This window comes from Caloenas nicobarica, chromosome 13, assembly GCF_036013445.1.
Source record: "Caloenas nicobarica isolate bCalNic1 chromosome 13, bCalNic1.hap1, whole genome shotgun sequence".
Taxonomy (NCBI): domain Eukaryota; kingdom Metazoa; phylum Chordata; class Aves; order Columbiformes; family Columbidae; genus Caloenas; species Caloenas nicobarica.
The window spans coordinates 19,534,459-19,553,506 of NC_088257.1; the positions used below are offsets into that span (position 1 = coordinate 19,534,459).

General features: G+C 43.1%; 1 protein-coding gene across 1 annotated transcript in view; it reads right to left on the minus strand.

Annotated features, from left to right (window-relative positions):
* CTNNA1 (catenin alpha 1) overlaps window positions 1–19,048 on the minus strand; it is a 113,195-nt gene that overhangs the window by 62,495 nt on the left and 31,652 nt on the right. The gene's annotated exons all lie outside the window — the stretch shown is intronic.

Sequence of the window (19,048 nt, forward strand, 5' to 3'; positions counted from 1 at the left end):
TGGCCCAGGTTGGCCAGAGAGGTGGTGGATGAAGCATCCCTGGAGACATCCCAGGCCAGGCTGGACGGGGCTCTGAGCAACCTGAGCTGGTGCAGATGTCCCTGCTCATGGCAGGGGGGGCACTGGGGGAGCTGGGGAGGGCCCTGCAACACAAACCCTTCTGTGATACAAAAGAATGACTACAATTGCCTCATTAACTAAATTTCGTGTTTATTTCTGTGCTGCATGACTAAAGAGGTTTGGTTACTAAGGGCATTTCTGGGATGAGAGGTACACCAAAACGTTATTCTTAGTTCTGCTGGTTTTAATCAACAAGGTCCAAGAAATTTGCCTCCTCCTTTCTCAGTCTGCTGAAAGGACGAGATCAAAGACTGAAATATACATAAAAATCATTGGAGACCTCCTGAATCAGCAGCATAAGACACAGCAGCTGGGAGCTGCGCAGTGACCAGAGGGGAAAGAGATCCCAGTTAATATGTGGTCTTCTCCCCAGTATGGAACACAAGCACTTCAGAGACACACAGAAGCAAAACTAGAGTGGTATTCTCTACTACCAGGAGATTTTAAGAAACCAATAAATCTTCCTTTAAAAAGATATATTTATTTATTTTAAATGCTGTTCAAGTAACTTACCCTTGTTTTCTCCCAGCAGGCTCTACTACTTGTATGTTGAATACTTGAGCAAACTAGACACAGACAAAGTGCAGTTTTTCTTTTCCACCAATCCTCACCCCTAAAGAGTGTGCAGGGCATCCACTGCTTGACACAGGTGCATTATGCCTTATATGAGTTTAAAAAAGCAGCCTTATTTCATGAAAAGTCTTGAAGTGGAAAAGGTTCATCCATCAAGGAGGTTCTTAAATAATGAATGGGTCATAATTCTTTACAGTCAAAAGCAATTAATTTTCTGTATAATAATCAGGAGAATAAATCTGAAAAATCCATTCTAATGGCTCTGAATCCGAAGGTAGTGTTGCAGCTGAATTTTTAATCTTAAAATACAGGAGCAATGAGGACTTCTGCTGTTTAAACATACAATCTTCTACCAAACAGAACAGCTTTACTGCATATTTAATAGGTAGAACGGGTTTTGCAAGACCGCATGAGAGTTAAAACAGCACTAGATACAGGAAATGCATTTCAAGTAGAAAGGTCCTTCTTTCAAGATACTTCTCAACTGTATAGCTACAAAAATTCTTGAAATATCCTTTATGAAGTGTACAAAGTACTGCAGAAATGACTGCAAAAAGCAGTTTTACTCTTATGTTTGCAAAGAGCTAAACATATTGAAGAGCGTTAAGGCAAAAATCCATCTCAACCCTACAGCAAGTATTCTTATTAGGATGCATTTGCTCTCTCACCTTTAACTAACTCCTAAATAATCCATCACGTACCCACCACCTCTGCCTCCAAAGCCATGTGCTGTTAGCTGGGACTATCCATTTCTGCCCTCAAATAGATTGCTTCAACCCTGATACCACCTTAAAGTTTTTAATCTTTCAGAGCAGAAAAAATACCCTGTAAAATTAATAGAGCTCTTAGCAAAGCCAATAATGACACAATCTGTTAGCAGTGAGAACACAGGAAAGGGGACAGGGACACAGACGCGAGTGAGCTGCTGTCTCTAAAGGCACCACACAACAGCTCACGAGGGAGAAATACATATCCATTCCCTGCGCCACGGAAACTTTGGGGAGCTTTGTTACCAATGAAGTCCAATTTTAGGTACCCAGGCCAAGTCGCCTGACCCAGAAGGGAGCTGCCCAGTGAACGCTCTCAGTAAGCACCGAGCATGAGCCAGGAACGAACTCGGCAGCTGGGCAAGCCAGGCAGCAGGCCATGCTGCAGGCCCCAGCTAGCCCTACACCTCGCATTTAAAGAGCAAAAGATATTAAAGCATCATCTCCATTGTCCTCAAGATAAGACAACATGCTTCAGTAAAGACACAGAACCGCTTATTGATTGAGTCTAGCCCTGAAGCATCCCATCCCCAAGCGAACAGCAACAGCTGTCGTACCAAGGTCTGCAGAGACTCGGGATTAACTCCATGCTTGAAATTCTGGTTGAATAATTTAAAGGTTAAGGAATTCCTCCTCAATCTTTCCAGATAGCCCTGAAGATGGAAACAGCTGTGTCGCTGCTTCCAGGTAGGACAGACACACAGCTCGGCACCTGGGGGAGCAGCAGGTCACTGCAGGACCAAGGTTGGTAACAACTAATGACAGCTGGAAGCTCTGCAGATATCAAATCTGTATCTTCAGGGTTCAGGCCTTCAAGAATTGAACAGCCACAGGGCAGGCAGGAGGAGAAAGCCATCTCTAGTTTATATTCTTCTCCATGGACGGCCAGTTTAGCTCTGGGACATCTATTAGCACCATGGCAGCTGTGGAACTTGGAAATGAGAGCACTCTGACTGCATGACAGATGCCTTTTGCCTGCAATTAGCATCCAGTCCTAAGACACCAGAAACTTCAAAAAAGGCTAAAGTTAGACATTTGATCAGGTTGGACTACAGAAAAAAGATACAGTGAGCTTTGGCAGGTGCTACATCTCTAACATGACACTACAGTCTCAAGCAAAACACAAACAGACACCTTTGACAAGTTACTCTATAGTGACAGTGAACTTTCAGATGTTTGTGCATCCTTTACTGAAACTACAAAGTAAAATGCTCAATGTCCCACAGGTAATGAGCTTTTGCCAGGTATTGCTCTGTGCCTGTGAATGGAGAGCAAGTCTCTAGAGCAGCTAAAACATGTCAGTCCTTTGGATGAGGGACACCTGCTGCTGCCCATAGTTAAAATAATTAAACACCCAGATAGTCCACAGCGTAACATAATGTAACAACGAAATCAGGACTAGGGCATTTCAGATATTTATAGACACGTGTGCAACTTTAATATGCCTTCCGCGGTGGGAACTGCTGAACAAGTTGCAAAGCTTCTGCCACTCCAAGTTGTAGATTTGTCAGCGATGCAGGTATTTGTTGACAAATGTGAAACTTGGAGAAAACAACCACTTCATTCCAGATCTGAGAAGCATTTGTGGAATGAGCTGGAAGCCCTTGCTGCCGTGCTGCAGAGATGGGCCCTCCCAGCAGGGCCCAGGACAGCAACCGCCACCGGCCACACAGCGACGTAACCTGCAAAAAGCACTTGCACAGAAGCAGCAACATTATGTGGAGCCCCAGAATGCAAAAGTTAAAGCTCTGCGCCCTCCGCTAATGCATCTCTAGAGAATTGCAGGGTCTCCCTGTGCCTGACAGCAACGCCGTAAACCACGGCGGGCAAATGAAAGCACTGACAGAGCAGAGAACAGCTCCAGCATACCACGCAGATAAATTTCAGGGATATTATCCCTTCACATCTACAACTGTCTGTGGACAACAATTAACTTGACGAAGCACGCCAATGAGAGTGTCCAGAGACACATGAAGAAGCTTTATACTACATTCAAATGAGCTGATGCTACCAGACTGCAGACTGCTTTCCTCTTCTCCGTGGGCACTCCATCACTTGAATATACCACAGTAAAGCTGCATCATCAAAATACCAACTTTCTGACACCTGTTTTTGCTGTCCATTTATTAAAAAGTAGTAATCTTCATCGGGCAAATTAGTAAGCCATCAACAGCTTTAAAAAACAGTTTGGGTTGTTTATGACAACCTGGCTACGCTGCAGCACATTCTGTTCTCTGCAGCTCCTCCAGCTCCAACCTGCACTGCCAGAAGAGAATTTAGTCTGTGCTCACTGACCAGATACCCACTGGGAACCAGGAAAATACCAGGAAGCCACTCCAAAAAGATGAGGTTTCATAAATAACAAACCAACCCAACCGCCCCATTCCTCTAAAACATTAATTATGCACATGTATGCAATGAGTAAAAAAAATAATGTAGGTGAGACATGACACAGTAAATCCACCTGGAATAATATGAAGTATAGGCAACTAGTGATCCTAGGGCGCTAAGTGAAAACAATATTTAAAAATCAAAATTCAATCTTAAAAAAAAAAAGATAAAATACTAATGGGAAAGTTTAGCTATAGAAGGCAGAAAAATTCAGTTTCAAGAAGGGTTTGGGCCTCTGCAGATGGGAATCTTTGCACAGAGACAGTTTCAAGGATATAGGTATTACCTTAGTACGAAGACTCCTCTGTTACTATGTTAACCAATAACTTAATGTTATCTTTATCTATATAAAAGTACATTGGCTCTGACCATATCATCTTACCCTAAACCTATATCTGTTAAAATTGTGTGATTACTTTACAACCGCCTTTTCTGGGCTTTTGACCCATTCCCAGCTGCAGGTCATCTGTCCTGCACTTGGAGGTTTAAATGACCAGGAAATACCCAAAGTACTCTAAGTATTGCTCAGTTGCCATAAATTGATTTAAATGGGTAAACTATGCTGAAAACGTTACTAACTTTAATCCTGGGTTGGTTTTTGTTTGAATAATTACTACATACTGTCTCCTGCGTTTGCTTATGCAAGACAATGTTGGAAACTACTGAAAGAATTAGGACTAAATGTCAAGTCCACATACTTGATGCAGATTGTTCACAAACACAAGGTGCAAAATATGATAAAGAACAAGTTTCAGTGATCTGAGCCAGGAAAATAAAACAAACTCCACATCATTCTGAGCAGAAAAGGACTTCTTTCCCATTATTCCAACAGCTTCCAGCAAGGCCATTACACAGCCTGATTTCTATTTTGACAAGTGCTTTGGTTATTTCTTTCTTTATGTAATGCAGTTATAATCAGGAAAGGCCTATTTTACCAGCATGTTATCAAAAGCATTCCACTGCCTTTGAAACAGATATTTCAAATTAGCAACATATTTCCAGTATTGTCACCAATATAAAAACACCCCTCCGAAAGCCTTACTTCCTTATACAAGAGCTATAATTTGCAACTTCACTCTTGCAGAGTCTGCTCCCAACAAAAAAGGACCATCAGGAGAATACGCAAGTTAGTCTTCTTCCAAATGTCATCACATCTTTTAACTTGAATGGCAGCAACCCAGAGTCCTCAGGCCTGCTCGGGGCTAAAACCCGCTGGGAACCCCTGGGGCTGGCTCCAGGACTCCCAGCCCAGGGCAGCGCTGGGAGCAGCGGCAAACGCTGGGGACGGTGCTGGTTTGTACGTAGTTCACATCCTAAGGACAATCAAATCTCAACCACATAAAGTGATAATTCCATCCCCAGCCCATGCAGGAATCCGGTTACTAACTTTTATACACAAACTTACATCCACAAGCCCCTTGTGCTGGGGCAGGAAACCACAATTTCATTCAAATACCTTCACAGGCAACAGTAGCTGAGCGAGTCCTCTTTTCAGTAATGGTGAAATCAAGCCTTTAAAATTACTGTCTAGTTCTATCAATGCATTCTTTCTTGAGGGGAAAGAGAGGCATTGCAACAGCACAAAGTAATTTTTTTAACTATTATTTCCACCTGAGATGTGAGGGAGGAGGAGGAAGGGATGAAGAGATATGGCTGGTCTAGAAAACAACAGATTTTCAAACATTTTGTACTCATTTTGTACCCCTACTGGGTAACAGAGCAACTGGTGTCCTCCTAAGACTTATATCTAAAGAAGTTAACAGCATACGTTTGATAATATAAAGCACACAGGTTCTAGACCTCTGCAACACATTTCCACCACCAAGGCAAAAATATAGAATCATTTAGAATAGTTTCCGATGGAAGAGACCCTTGGGATCATCAAGTCCAACCATAACTATTCTATTCATACAGGTAAGTAACGGTAGAAAAGTGCCAGGGTACCAAGAAAATCATCCTACAACCATGCACCTTTTCCTTAAAAGCTCAAAAGAAAACTGGAATTGGCAGCAATACATCATATGCTAAAACTGAATTTCATTGAACTGGGTTTTCCTAATTTCTATGAAATCATGATGCTGGGGCAAAGTTAGGGTTCTACAAGCCAGACCTGGACCCAGCATTAATAAAGCAAATGTATCCGAAATATTTTGCAAAATAAGAGGTTTACGTTTCTTGTTACCTGGATCACGTTTTCTACTTGAGCCAGGTCTAAAGGCTCTAACCTGGGCTCCGTTTGCCGGGTCCCCTCCCCAGAGCCCTCGTGGGACAGCAGTTCATGCCCAGTCAACAGGTGGGAGGCAGAAGCGCATCCAAGCTCTATTTTGCACAGCCCAGATGTAAAGAGGTTATTGAGCAGTGGCTCTGGCAGCTGCTCCTTCAGGACTCTGCAAACCCCTATTCCTCTTCTCTCCCCTCCCCACTGTGAGCAGGCGGGTACGTGGGCTCTACACAGCCCCTAAAGATGTATCAGAAACACTGATAAAAGCTCTATTTTAAACCAACAGTGTTTCTTCAGGCAGCAGGCAGGTGAAAACGATGTCTGATGGCCCCAACTGCTGCGCAGGCAGGTGAGGCCTGACCCAGGCTGCACAATATTGTGTCAATACTTGCAGCTGTTTCCTCACAAGCGGTTCTGCCGAATGAGGACTAGTTAAGCTTGGCTACAAGTCAATTCTTCTCACTCCCGGTACAGCTGGGGAGATGGGAACAGCAGGATAGATGGACGAATGTCCCAAAACACCAAATCAGAGGGACAAAAGGCTTCTGCAGGAGCTGGGGCTGGTGAGTAATCCACTACCCTTATAGGCTTGATTTGTCATTTTCATGTTAATTAGTAACCTTATCTAAAGAGAATCTCAAGTTTTTCCTTTGCAAATTACATTAACTAAGAGCTATATGCAGAAACATGAAAAGCAGGCTCAAGTTTACACCCGCAGTAATTGTGAGAGTCTTGAAGTATTTTAGTTTTTATCATATTTTACATGCACGTGTAAGGCTTTAGAAATAGAACAACTAAAATTGGAGCAACACGGACCCCTGCAAAACTCAAATGAAAAAGAGTGAGCCGAGGCAGCATATGCCCTTTCCAAGAGGAAGAGAATGCATGATAAATCTGGGAATAAAGCCACCTAACTCCTGGCAAGACAGCTCAGAGAAACAGATAATAAAAACAATCCTACCCATACAGTCATAAGACCTTCAAAGCTAGAATTAATGTATCCTCTATTCATTATTAGAAATATAAATAGCTTTAGTTTGTGACAGATTTTTAAGTATTTCCTGTAGGAAGGGATTCAGCAGCCTTAACCTGCAATATAGCAACAGAATAACTAGATACAAAGTTGCCTTCAACAGGAAGCAAAAGGCATTAAAAAGTGGAAATAGCATGAAAAGCTGAGTATGGAGGGCACAGCTCCTGAGCAACTGCAGCCTCACCAGCACCAAAAAGCAGATCTGGCTCCTCTCTCTCCCACATGGCACCTCGGTACCTTCACTTGCCTCCTCAGAAGGCAAAATAGCTGGAAACAAGCCGGCCCGGCTGCCCCCGAGGCTGACCCCACTGGTCCTGCTTAAATAACACCAGCAACCTTCTTCCCATCACCTCCATTCATCTAAAGCAAGTGACTCACCGAGGAACTGGGCAGAAATAAAAAGGCACCAAACCGCGACATGCATAACGTCATCCTTTACAGAGGCACTATCAAGCCATTATTTACTGAGCCAACTAATTAGCCAGCCACCCTTGCAGATAATGAGAATGCATTAAAGTATTTAAAATTCCAGCACAAACCTGACACATACAAAGTGGCTGCCCCTCTTCAAAAGAAAACAAATGTCAAAGGAAATAAACCTTTATTTAGGAACAGGCAGCGTGTCCCAGGTGGGCCGGGAAGGTGGCAGCACCCAGGGCCAGCATTCGGAAAAAGCAAATAGAGCAAAGCAGAGAGCTATGAGATGCAGAAGTATTCACATTTTTATTGTATCAGCCTCTACTTGTACAGAAATCATTAGATAGATGACTTAAATTAGCATTAGATAGATTATAAAGCAGCAGCTATTCAAAACAAACAGAATTAATGTACAGAACTGTACAATCTGGCACAGAAAAAACAGGGAAATTGAATGTACTTAAGCTGACAGTGATCTGAAAAACCCAGCTGGTTAAATTTAGTTTTACACCAAGAAATAAGCTTTAACCGAATCTACACTTCACTGCAGCCCAGTACTGAGAGTTCCACATCCCCTCCCTTCACACGGGCACTGCTCCAGAAACAGGCAATAGAACCGAAGTCAAAAAGCAAGTTTACAACATGCATAAAAGGAATTAATCCACCTACTGGAAATGACACCAGAAATACTCCCAGGGGATACGAGCTCCCTGTTCTTTCAAAAACATTTCCTGAACTCCAGCTCAGAGTACCCACGACCCTTCTTTTTTTTTGGGGGGGCAGGGGGGAAATGTTTCCACAGCACTACAAAAGAGCATCAAGACATTAATATTTGCTGCTTAATTACTACCTTTTTCTCTACACACATATTCCTCATAGGATCTTCTCATTCATTTTAGTCGCACAGTGGAGTCCCACAGCATCTGCAGACACAGCAGCAGCCTCGTGGGGCACGAAAAGCTGCATGGGACCCAGGTGGGAGCTGAGCAGGAGGCACCGGACCAGCCCGGGCTGCGATCCTGCTCCAAACCAGCTCTTACAACACAACATCAACTTGGCATTTTGTGAAGATCCCGCCTTCCTCAATTAAAAGATCCCGCAGGAAAAAAATGTGACCATCTTGTAGGCCATTAGCTCCTGGGTGCAAGACAAAAGGTCTTTCGACTTTTCTCTTTTTTAAACATTTCAGTTATTTCTGCATTAACTTCTCGTTTTCTTGGCTTTTTTCAGTCCAGTGACCTCTAGAATTGGGATTCTTTGACTCCTGGAGAGATGCCCAAAAAACTCATTCTGCCTCCAAGGAAATTCACAATTTGGCATTTAAGGGGAACAGTATCAAATGATATAGTTGCAGCTTATTTTGTACTTGACATCAGAGCTCCCATGTCACCTTCTTCCCCTGAAATGACTCAACACAGACAGTCCTCCAAGGACAGGTTCAAAGGCATGGCAGGGACAAGAAGCAAACTCCACATTACAGATTTTTCCCTACACACCCCAAGAAGCTGAGTGGGGAGGTAGGGAAGATACACACATGAACCCTTCAAAACCAGGAAACTCAATTGAAAACACTGAGGCACTTGGGCAAGACGATGTAGCCAGTTGCTCAACCTCTACACTAGTAGAATGAATTGCTGGGGTTTAGTGAAGATGTTTTGAATAAAATTAACTGCATACTTAAAAGCAATGCACAGTATTAGGTTAAAAATATGGGGATAGCACATAAATGGCGGTACCCGACTAGGGCCACCACTGGCATTCACAGCTGTAATTCAACTGCTGGGAGGCTTGGAAAGGAGGAACACCCATGGAGACCTTCCAGCGCTGGATACAGGACACATGGGGTGTGCTCCAAACGGCTCCCAGGGGCAACTTCCTACTTGCAAAACAGGGGGTTTAAAAGCATCGTATACCCATGTTGCTAATTAACACCTGGAATGAACCCGAAACCTGTCAATGCAAATGGTCACAAGTTGGTATCGGGAAAGAAAACAAACTTCAAAATCCAGGCAAGTCTCAAGCACGTAACGAGGGATGTCTCCAAGTTATAGGAAGATACTTCAGGATCTCCAGCATTCCTTCATATTTCTGTGTGTTTTTCTTTTAATTTTGAGAGAAATTATGCAACTACATTCATACTTCAAGACAACATAAAAAAAACCTAGCAGTATCAGAATTATTTGAAGTCTTGAATAGCTTAAGTTAATAAACACCCTGACTCCCCAAACTGCCCCTGTGTGCAGCCTCATGCTGCACAGACAAATCTTAATGGCATTATTTTGAAAAGAAAAAAAAGTGCCTGCCTTACTTGTACGTGGGAACCTAACTTCAAAAAAAAAAAAAAAATCAAAATAATACAAAAGGAATGAAAAGTAATTTGTTTTTAAAGAGTCCATCTTTTAACTACGAGACCAAAGCATATTCCCTAGAAGGCAGCAGGTGACAGCCAAGCTAAAAGGAAAACCTGGAGCAGGCGAGCAGCAGAAAGGGCTGGGTGGGCAGAACCCCCACCCAGGGCACCCACACACACTCACTTGCACCCACCGGACCTGCCCCTCCGGTTTCCCTCGCTCCACAGACATACTCAGCTCTCACACCGCACCTACACAGTTAAACAGCTTTTAAACAACCAAACTTTTGTTTTCAGAGCCCTTTTTTTTTTTTTTCCAAAGAGCTACCAGGCTTTATTTTCCAAGTTCTTTCCGCAGGTTTCATAAAGTAACTGATAATGTCAATTCAAGTTGTCATATTCAGCAAACTGCAGATGACAGCACCTCAGGCATACAGAAGAGATTCTCAGCTGAGAAGCAATTTTTTTTTTCCTGGCCACGTATGGCAGCAGTAGAGCACCCAATGGATGGCAAACCCCTTTTTTCCTGACAGTCCAAGGTTAACATATAGGCAGTATGAGTCAATAATCCACGAACGGCTGCACATCACGCAACATTTGCATTCAAGCTGAAACATACAGACATTAAAGAAAAATACACTCCATTTATGAAAAGCACAGCGACTTGTGAAAGCAAGCTCAGAACCACACGACTCCGCCTTGTCACTGCCTACTGGTAATTTTGCAAATGCCCTGGTTTTCGCCCTATGGCCTGATGTCCAGGGAAAACTTGATTTAATTAGCACTGAGGAAAACCCATCTTTTAGCACACCTTTGCAAGGAAGTTTTTGGCTTGAGAGCCCATAGGTTTGTTGCTGTTATTGTAAAGAAACCACTCTTTTAGCGTGTCAATGTACTCAAAAATGATTTTTGCTGAACAGTCTCCAAAGTCATGAAGTATTCTCAAATATCTCTGAGCAGAAGGTTTTTTAACCCTGGCATACACAAGTTCTCTGCTCTGTTTCTCCTCTGCCCATTTGTCTCCAACTTCTGTCCAACCTGCTGAACAAACACGTTCCTGTGCGGGCCACAGGAAGCCAAAATTCTCTCCTCTATTTCAAAAGCCTTCCAAGATACAGCTTCACCCTCATCCTTTCCTCAGACACGAGAAGGATTAAGTCACTCTTCTGCCTCTATTTACATTCAAGATGACTGCCACTACTTGGATTAGCCACAAACACTAATTATTCCATATTGATTCAGTTGACTTTCTGGGACAAAGTAGGTCTAAAGCTCCAGGACACATGATGAGCATTGCAGAACATCAGCTTTCTTACAGGGGATAAAACAGGCTAGGCAAAGAGCACGGTCTAGATGTTGAACGCCACATCCAGCACAGAAACTCTGGCTTCCTGTCAAGACAGACTTCTACTGCTTGCATTGGGATCTATTAAAATGGTAAAGAGATATTAAAAGCCATAAAATAATAAAGCATAACAGGCTTTGCATATCAGCAGCAAATTGGAGAGGATATTAGCAGTACCAGGCAATAAGAAAGCCATGCGTGCACAGTGACCGTCCTCATTCTCCCACTTTATCATCTTCTGAATCTCATCTTGCAGAAAGACAGGAGCTTAACCCAAGAGTTCTATTAGATAGATCAAGGCTAAAGAAGAAAGGGGAAGCCCAAGACTTGAGATGCACGTATTTTGTTGTAACGCAAGAACGGTGGTATTCCAGCTCTGTAGCAATTCCATCCTCCCTTTCCTCCGACAAGAGAAATTCAAAAGCCCAGTTGTGTGTGTAATACTTCTGCACACTGAGAGCATGATCCTGCTGGAGGCTAAGAGACTGTTTATGCACAGATCAGTAGTCACTGAGCAAACTTGCACGCTCTGTTCCATCTATACTCCCTGATTTGGGCTTTGAGAGAGCACTCCAGTATCACCAAAGGAGCTCCAGTAGGGTGACTTTATATTTAATCTTATGTAGGTAGGTAGAGTTCAAATATTTTCCTACTAAACGGTAGAATTCAAATTAAGTCACAAAACACAGAATTATAAAGCAGCATCCATGCATAGCATTATAGCATATTTATGTAAAAAGGTTTACAGCTCAACAGAAATAAAATGCTGCTAAATGCCAACTGCCACATCACAAAAAAGTGAGCACACATTATTATTTCAAGTCTTCCACCAATCTTAAATGTTATTTGATCAACATTAAATGAAGAAAGGTCTGGATTTATAACACAGTATTAGATATCAGATATGTGTTAACATTGGAGATAGACATATGTCTAATAAGAAAGGAAAAATAGATGTTTCATCAATACCAACCTAAAGGGGTGGGGTAGGAAAGGAGGGACCAGGTAGGGTGGAAGCCTTCACTGCTGCACAAGATATCTACAGGACTCAATTCTCAGTCTAGAGACAGCATAAGACTTCGACTCTGCCGCACACATCAATGCAGTACGCATTGGAGGGGAGGGCAGCAACCCTCCTTCTTTCACAGCTATTAAGAGACTACAAACAAATGCTGAAAAGCATGGCAAGACCGCAAGGCTGAGTACTGCTGCACAAGACAGCTTACACTGAGCCCCAGCTACCGCCAAATCCAGTCACTTTAAGAGTTATTACTGGCATTTTTATGCCCAACAAGCAGCAAAGCCTGAAAGTGGCAGATGGAGACGAGCAATGATTTAAGATCACGATCAAGTGTTAAGCTTGTATTGGAACAAGACTTCAGGTGCGAGTGTTGGGCTTCGGTGGGTTTCTTTAAGTTGGCACGAAGGCAGGCGTATGCTTCTTTAAGCAATGCATGGCGTAAACGCTGCTTTGGGCCTGGAAAGTATTCAGGACTTGTGGCGCTTGCAGCAATGAACTGGGAGCCTCGAACACCTGGAGCCCAGATGTGCTGCCCTCTCTCATCAGCTGAGCCCCTCAGCGCAGCAGTTGTTTGGGATCTCTACAGCTGCAACTCCACATTTGCATCAGGATGAGCTCAGAGTAGCCGCTGGGATGACAGGGAGCTCTGAAGAGCCTGAAAACCCAAAGCTCGCAAGGCTGATAAAGCTCTGCATGAGCTGGCTGCAGTTTATTTCTATAGGCCCCTGTATCTCTACCTAAGAAATAAAAGTTCCCAGAAAATCTTCTGCAAACACACCCCATGCTCAGTCCCAAACCAGAATGATGTTGGAGAAGCAACTTGTTTCTGTGGCCCGAAAACATCTGACTGATGCAGTGCGAAATTCTCATCATCAGGCTTCCCTCCAGGTACGCTGACTTATTTACTCTATGTCAGTCTGTAAGCATTAAGCTTTAACTGTATGACTTCAGAAACGTTTTGTTTTTAAAAGCGGCATCTTTATCAAACTGATAGTGTCTATGGAAATGAGTGCCCAGCACAACAGCACAGCTCTTTGCTGAGCAGCCAAGTCCATGACAGGAACATCCATCCAGGCTTTCAAACCACGTCCATCACGTCAGCATTCAAGCATCTTGAACTGACAGAAACAATATTAAAAAAGTGTAGATTATCTCAAGGCAGAATTTTTATCAGCATCTTCATCATAAATATGGATCAGTCTGCCATTTTAATTCACATCTATTTCCACAGAAACAGTTGCTTTCATTAAAAGGGCTATGAAAGAGCCCTTTCAAATATATAGATACTTGGTGTAAATAACTTTTACAGTCGTGAAAATTCACACACGTTCCTTTCCAAGCTTGGATCCTTGATGGTAATACAAAGCTGTGGATCAACACTATTAATAAGCAAATTCATAATGAAAACCCATCTCCATTCTGTAAATCACAAGTGTGTCAGGAGTAGAAATACCCTTTGCTGGTAGCTCTGAAGACAAAATTATTTCTCCCAAAAGATATTAAACAGATAAGCTAGACACTTTCCTGCCCATTCATTCTCAAGCATCAGAGACACTCAAAGAAGCTTAGGGAAGAAAAGCAAAATAATGCAATTAAGATGGAGCAAACAGTACTTGTTTGGAGCAGTGCATTTCCATAAGCAGAGTAAACACAGAAATGGGGCACAAAAGAAGCATTTAGCAAGTTATGAGGCCACCAAGTCTAAAACCAGAGCTGCTGAGACCTACTTCAGACATCCCACGAGCCGCAGCACACTGGGCAGCAGGTGAGAGCTCCCAGCAGCAGCGCAGTGTGGCAACCCGGGCTCCAGCCACCTCACTTACCGTCCAGCTGTGCTGCACAACTGTAAATGGGATCAAAATCTAACACGAAAAGAAACACGACCCCCACCCCAAACACACCCACCTATAGTAGTCAACCACTCAAGGCCCAACAAAATGGAAACTGGAAAAAAAAAAAAAAAAAAAAAGAACAAAAAAATCTGCTGCGATAATCTGTGTCTGGAACGCCTGCTCTGAAACCAGTCCCCAATGGTTTTTCTCCATTTGCTGCCAAGCACCTCTAATGCAATCCAGACAGTCAAGGACACAGTCAGAATGTTAATATGAAAGCATTAAAATTCCCATTGAAATCGGACCTGTCAAGCTACTTTATGTAACACGATCTATCATTTCCAAATGTAGTAACAAGGGATTTTATTGTACAAGAGCATGTTGTACACAATGGGGCTCTGGGTTCGCATTCCACACTAGCCAAACTAGAATTTCTGACCAAGCTGATGCCAGCACATGTCCGAGTTACTGGTGTGTGTATGAAAGGGTAGCTGTATGCATTAGAAATTTATAGGGTACAGAACAGACTTAAAAGGAGAGCTCTCTGCACATCTCTGTGCATACTAAATAGACCTGGCCACCTCTGATCACTGCTGCAGAATGGCTAAAACAGCCCTCGCGGAAAGACGCCGAACTGTCCCCGTCCCTCAGGGCACTTGCATCGAGCAATAAAAATGGACTGTCAAAAGCCTAAGGAAGTTTTTCTTTCCAGCCTTACACGTCAGTTGGATAACTGATGTCCTCTGCAAGATCAGCATAGGCAAACTGAGAGCAGATGGAAACTTCTGGTGAAGTTTCAGTGGATGGCCTGCACTTTCTGACCCGCCAAACGCCAACTGCAAAACCTCAACCTCAAAAACCACCAGCTCCTATATTTACCATATTTAACGCAGCAGCTAAAAATCAAGGCGAGCTGCCCAAGTTCTGCACTAATAACACCCATGGAGAGTTCCAGCACAGAGCAAATATCCTGTCACGATTTGAAGTTGTGGGTTTTTGTCCCTGTAGATGCATTTTCTTATCTCTCTGTTCTACATACCAGCTTCTCAGAAATGCAGACATATTTCAGCTCTATCAGCTCACTGTTCTTTTTTTATGCATTCATTTGTAGTTTAGATAACATAACTGCAAAGAAAACTGCACATATACATTTGAGGCAGAGTTGACCAGATCGGTACAGAAAAGCAGAGACCTTGACAAGAACTGTACCTGCTCTCTGCACGGGGAGAGGAGTCACACCCGCTGCTGCGCAAAGGAAACACTGGGATAAATCGGTAGTAGTGTCAAAAAATATTCTGCTTCATACTTTTTATTTGGAGCAAACTGCAATGGGTCAACATCTACCAACACAAGACTAGGTAGTCAGACACAAAGACTCTTTTGGTTGTATTTTGTTATATTGCCATACTCAGGACCGTAGCTTTCTTACCAGCTTCTTCATTGGTGTACTATTCATCTTGAACGTCACTCAAGCAGATGTTTTGTTCTGTCCTCTTCCCCTAAGTCTGGTATTTATGTCCAACTACACTCAAATCTGCTTTGATTTTTTTTCATTTAATTAATAAAATACACACCAAGAATGCTTGACTGCAAGCAGTCACACAAAGACCTGGATCTTGCCACCAATTAGTTATATTACAAACTTTGCTACAACAGATGTGGTCAATTTATTGCATTCCATGCAGCTGATTCTGGATCTAAGACCTTTGAATACTCCACTTTTACAATGCTACCCAGAATCAATAACGACTTTTTTTTAGCCTTCCCATTCTTACCCTGCCATTCAGCACTAGCAATAAGAATCCAACTTACTCTAAGTAATAAAAATCAAATGCATATAAACATAAGTGTGTGCTATTTCAATCCAGGAGGGATCTGCAATGCAAGTTTAAAAGGCAAAAGTGAGCAAAAAGCCCTAATGGAAAGCAGCTCTCCCTAAGCGAAGGGGAAGAGGAGGGAGAAAAAGCTAAAAAGTCAGATGCTACAATTAAGGGATGAACAGCTGGCATTTTAAGGAATGTGGCTTATAAACCAAGAGTCTGGGTAATAAAAAGGCAGATAAAGTTCAGTGGACATAGGTAACAAGTGGTGCACAAGGGAGAGACCATCTAACTTACATTCCGAGAAGCAGGCTCCTACCACTGTGACCCAGAAGCCAAATCTCGATGGCAGCCGTTTCATCGAGATGCCACCTCAGTGCTCAGCAGCTACCGGAGAGCAAATCAAGTGTTAGGAACAGTCAGTACAGGAGTAAAGAACAAAACCAGACGATACCATGACACTGTCCGAATCCTGAACACAGACGCAGTTCTGGTCTCCAGATCTCCAAGGGAATCTGAAGATCCAGACAAGGCACAGCATGAGATCACAGAATGTGTCTACACCAGTTTTTTGGCTCAGACCAGAGGTCACTTTTGAAACTCATCTCCCCATCACTGCTGTGTGTGCTGTGATTCCCCACTCAGGGCCTTCTTGGGCCACATGAGCTGGATTCTGAGTGAATCTAAACAAGGAGACAGGTCCCACCACAGCAAACGCCACCTGCCACCAGTTCACAGGACCAGGCTAGAAGCAGCCAATGCAAACTTTTGTGAAACGCAGATAAGCATGGGCATCAAGCCCTAATTCACTCAACAAAGCCCATCCTGTTCCACCATGCTGATTGATAACGAGGATGCAGCCAAAGCTCAGAGGAGGTGTTCAATAGCTTGTCTATGGCAAGCACCTGATAAAACTAGGACACCATTCCAGGGAAGACCAAAGTCTCCTACATGATATGGCTCTGAAACAACACAGGTGGCATAGAAAAGGATGAGCAAGGGAACTACTCAGGGTCTTTTTCTAAATGAGATGGAAGAAACATCCAACAGAACAGGCAGGAGGCTGTTCTGCTTCAAAGCAAAAGTAGGTGGTTCTTCACAGAGCACCTAAGCAGGAGAACTCCTTGCTAACGAAGATGATGGATGCTGTAAGTTTACAGGGGTTTAAAGAGAAACAACACAGATTCACTGGGGCAAATGGCCTCAAGTTGCACCAGAGAAGGTTCAGATTGGATATTAGGGAAAAACTCTTCACAGAAAGGGTTGTCGGGCATTGGAACAGGCTGCTCAGGGCAGTGGTGGAGTCACCATCCCTGGAGGGGTTTAAAAGGTGCATAGATAAGGTTCGTAGGGACATGGTTTAGTGCTAGAGTTGGGTTATGATCGGAGTCTTCTAACCAGAATGATCCTATGATTCTGAAGTCCATCCAGAGTCATTCAATGTTCAATGCAGTCAGTGAAGCTAGCTCTGAAGGCATCCAAGCTGCAGACTGCGAGCACTCGGGGATACTTTGGGTAAGAAAAATCCCTCGTTACTGTCCTCTGTCTTGTAGGATCCACTACTGATCACAGCCATGACAGGACGATGGCCTTGATGTACAAAATTCAGTCTGACCAAGTTGGACTACTCTTGAAAATGGCAAGACAGGTGTGCGAGATGGAAAAGGAAATAAAACACACACCAATCTAAGAAAAGGGGATGCTTGTTCTGTAGTTTGTTACAGAAGTTTGTAAGTCTTGCCCTTCTTTTATGGGCACAGTCACAGGCTTCACCACCACACCAGCAGATGCAGCAGGGGTCAAGAGATCCAACAATTCGGTTTTACTGAAAACTGTTATTCAGATAGAAACTTGTGCCACACGGTAACACAGCGTGCAACACTTGCAGACTCACAGACCTAGGGGACAGGCCCAGAGAGACAGTTGAACTATGGGTTCAAAACACTAAAACTTTGAGTTACAAACTATCTAGGAAAACAGCCTTTTTATTGCCAGAGATCTGAAAGAGAACCCAAAAGCTAGAGGAAGTCACTAAACCAGAAGGCATTTAAAACTAAAAGGGAATCTGCCTCGAGACATTCCTGTGCTTCAGCCTTTCCAGTGCATTCCTTGTCCAGTCTTCTCCGATTTTTTTTTTCCTTTACACTTGGCCAATAAATATCTCTTATTCTAGCACTCACATAGGATTTATGATGCACTGCAAGTGCTGTGCAATTAACAGATTTAATGTCCAATTCATTTCCTTCTTCCAAGGGAGGCTGGAGACAAGCACACCAGGAGATGGCTGGGGACTGTGGCCGTGGGTATTTCATACATATACATGATATGACATTTCCTCTACCACTCCAGGAAGTCAGCACACCCCTACTCTTCCTGTAGATGTGTCAAAGCTTTTTCACTGTTTAGATTCCCAACTATTATTCATCTTTCAGCTTCATCATTGAGGGTTTTTTTTCCCTACCCTCAGTATGGATTTTTACACACCATCCCACATTTTCACCATAATTTATCAATTGCTTTTTCCACTCCATTTCACTGAATTTCTAATCTCATTTCCCCAACTACACTGTCTACAATCATAACATAGCAGTGACTTTAAAAAATTCAGTATGCTCCACTAACTTCACAATGTGTTAAAAGAGATAACAGAGGGAATACATTCTTTCCATCTCAGCGTGATGACTTGAACTTGCATATCGGAGACAACAGCACAGAGGAGGAGGAGGACAGGCATTCCTGCAAACGGCAGGCACAGCTCTGCACTTGTACACAGGTATTGACCGACTATCCATGAGACAAATGCCACCAGCTCTTACGTGCAAGATCGAGCATTTACCTCTTCCACATTTTTAATTAGCATTTGGTGGATATTTCGTTCTGAATCATGACAACAGGGCTTCATCCAATCCAGCAGCACATTAGTTGGAGGGATTATTACAGATGCGTCATATACTAATAAAACACCCTGCTCTGAAAGGAATTTTAAACGGCACAACTTAGCGGCTTGCTTCCCAGCTGCACTGTTCAGTTCTATAGAATGTCAATGCTGAACGCAAGCTACTTTCACAAGCAATTAAGACAGACTACATGAAGTACCTAGCTCAGCCCACAGGCTATATAAGGCTTGGCTTTCAGTTTTGTTCAATTACTTTGTCCTT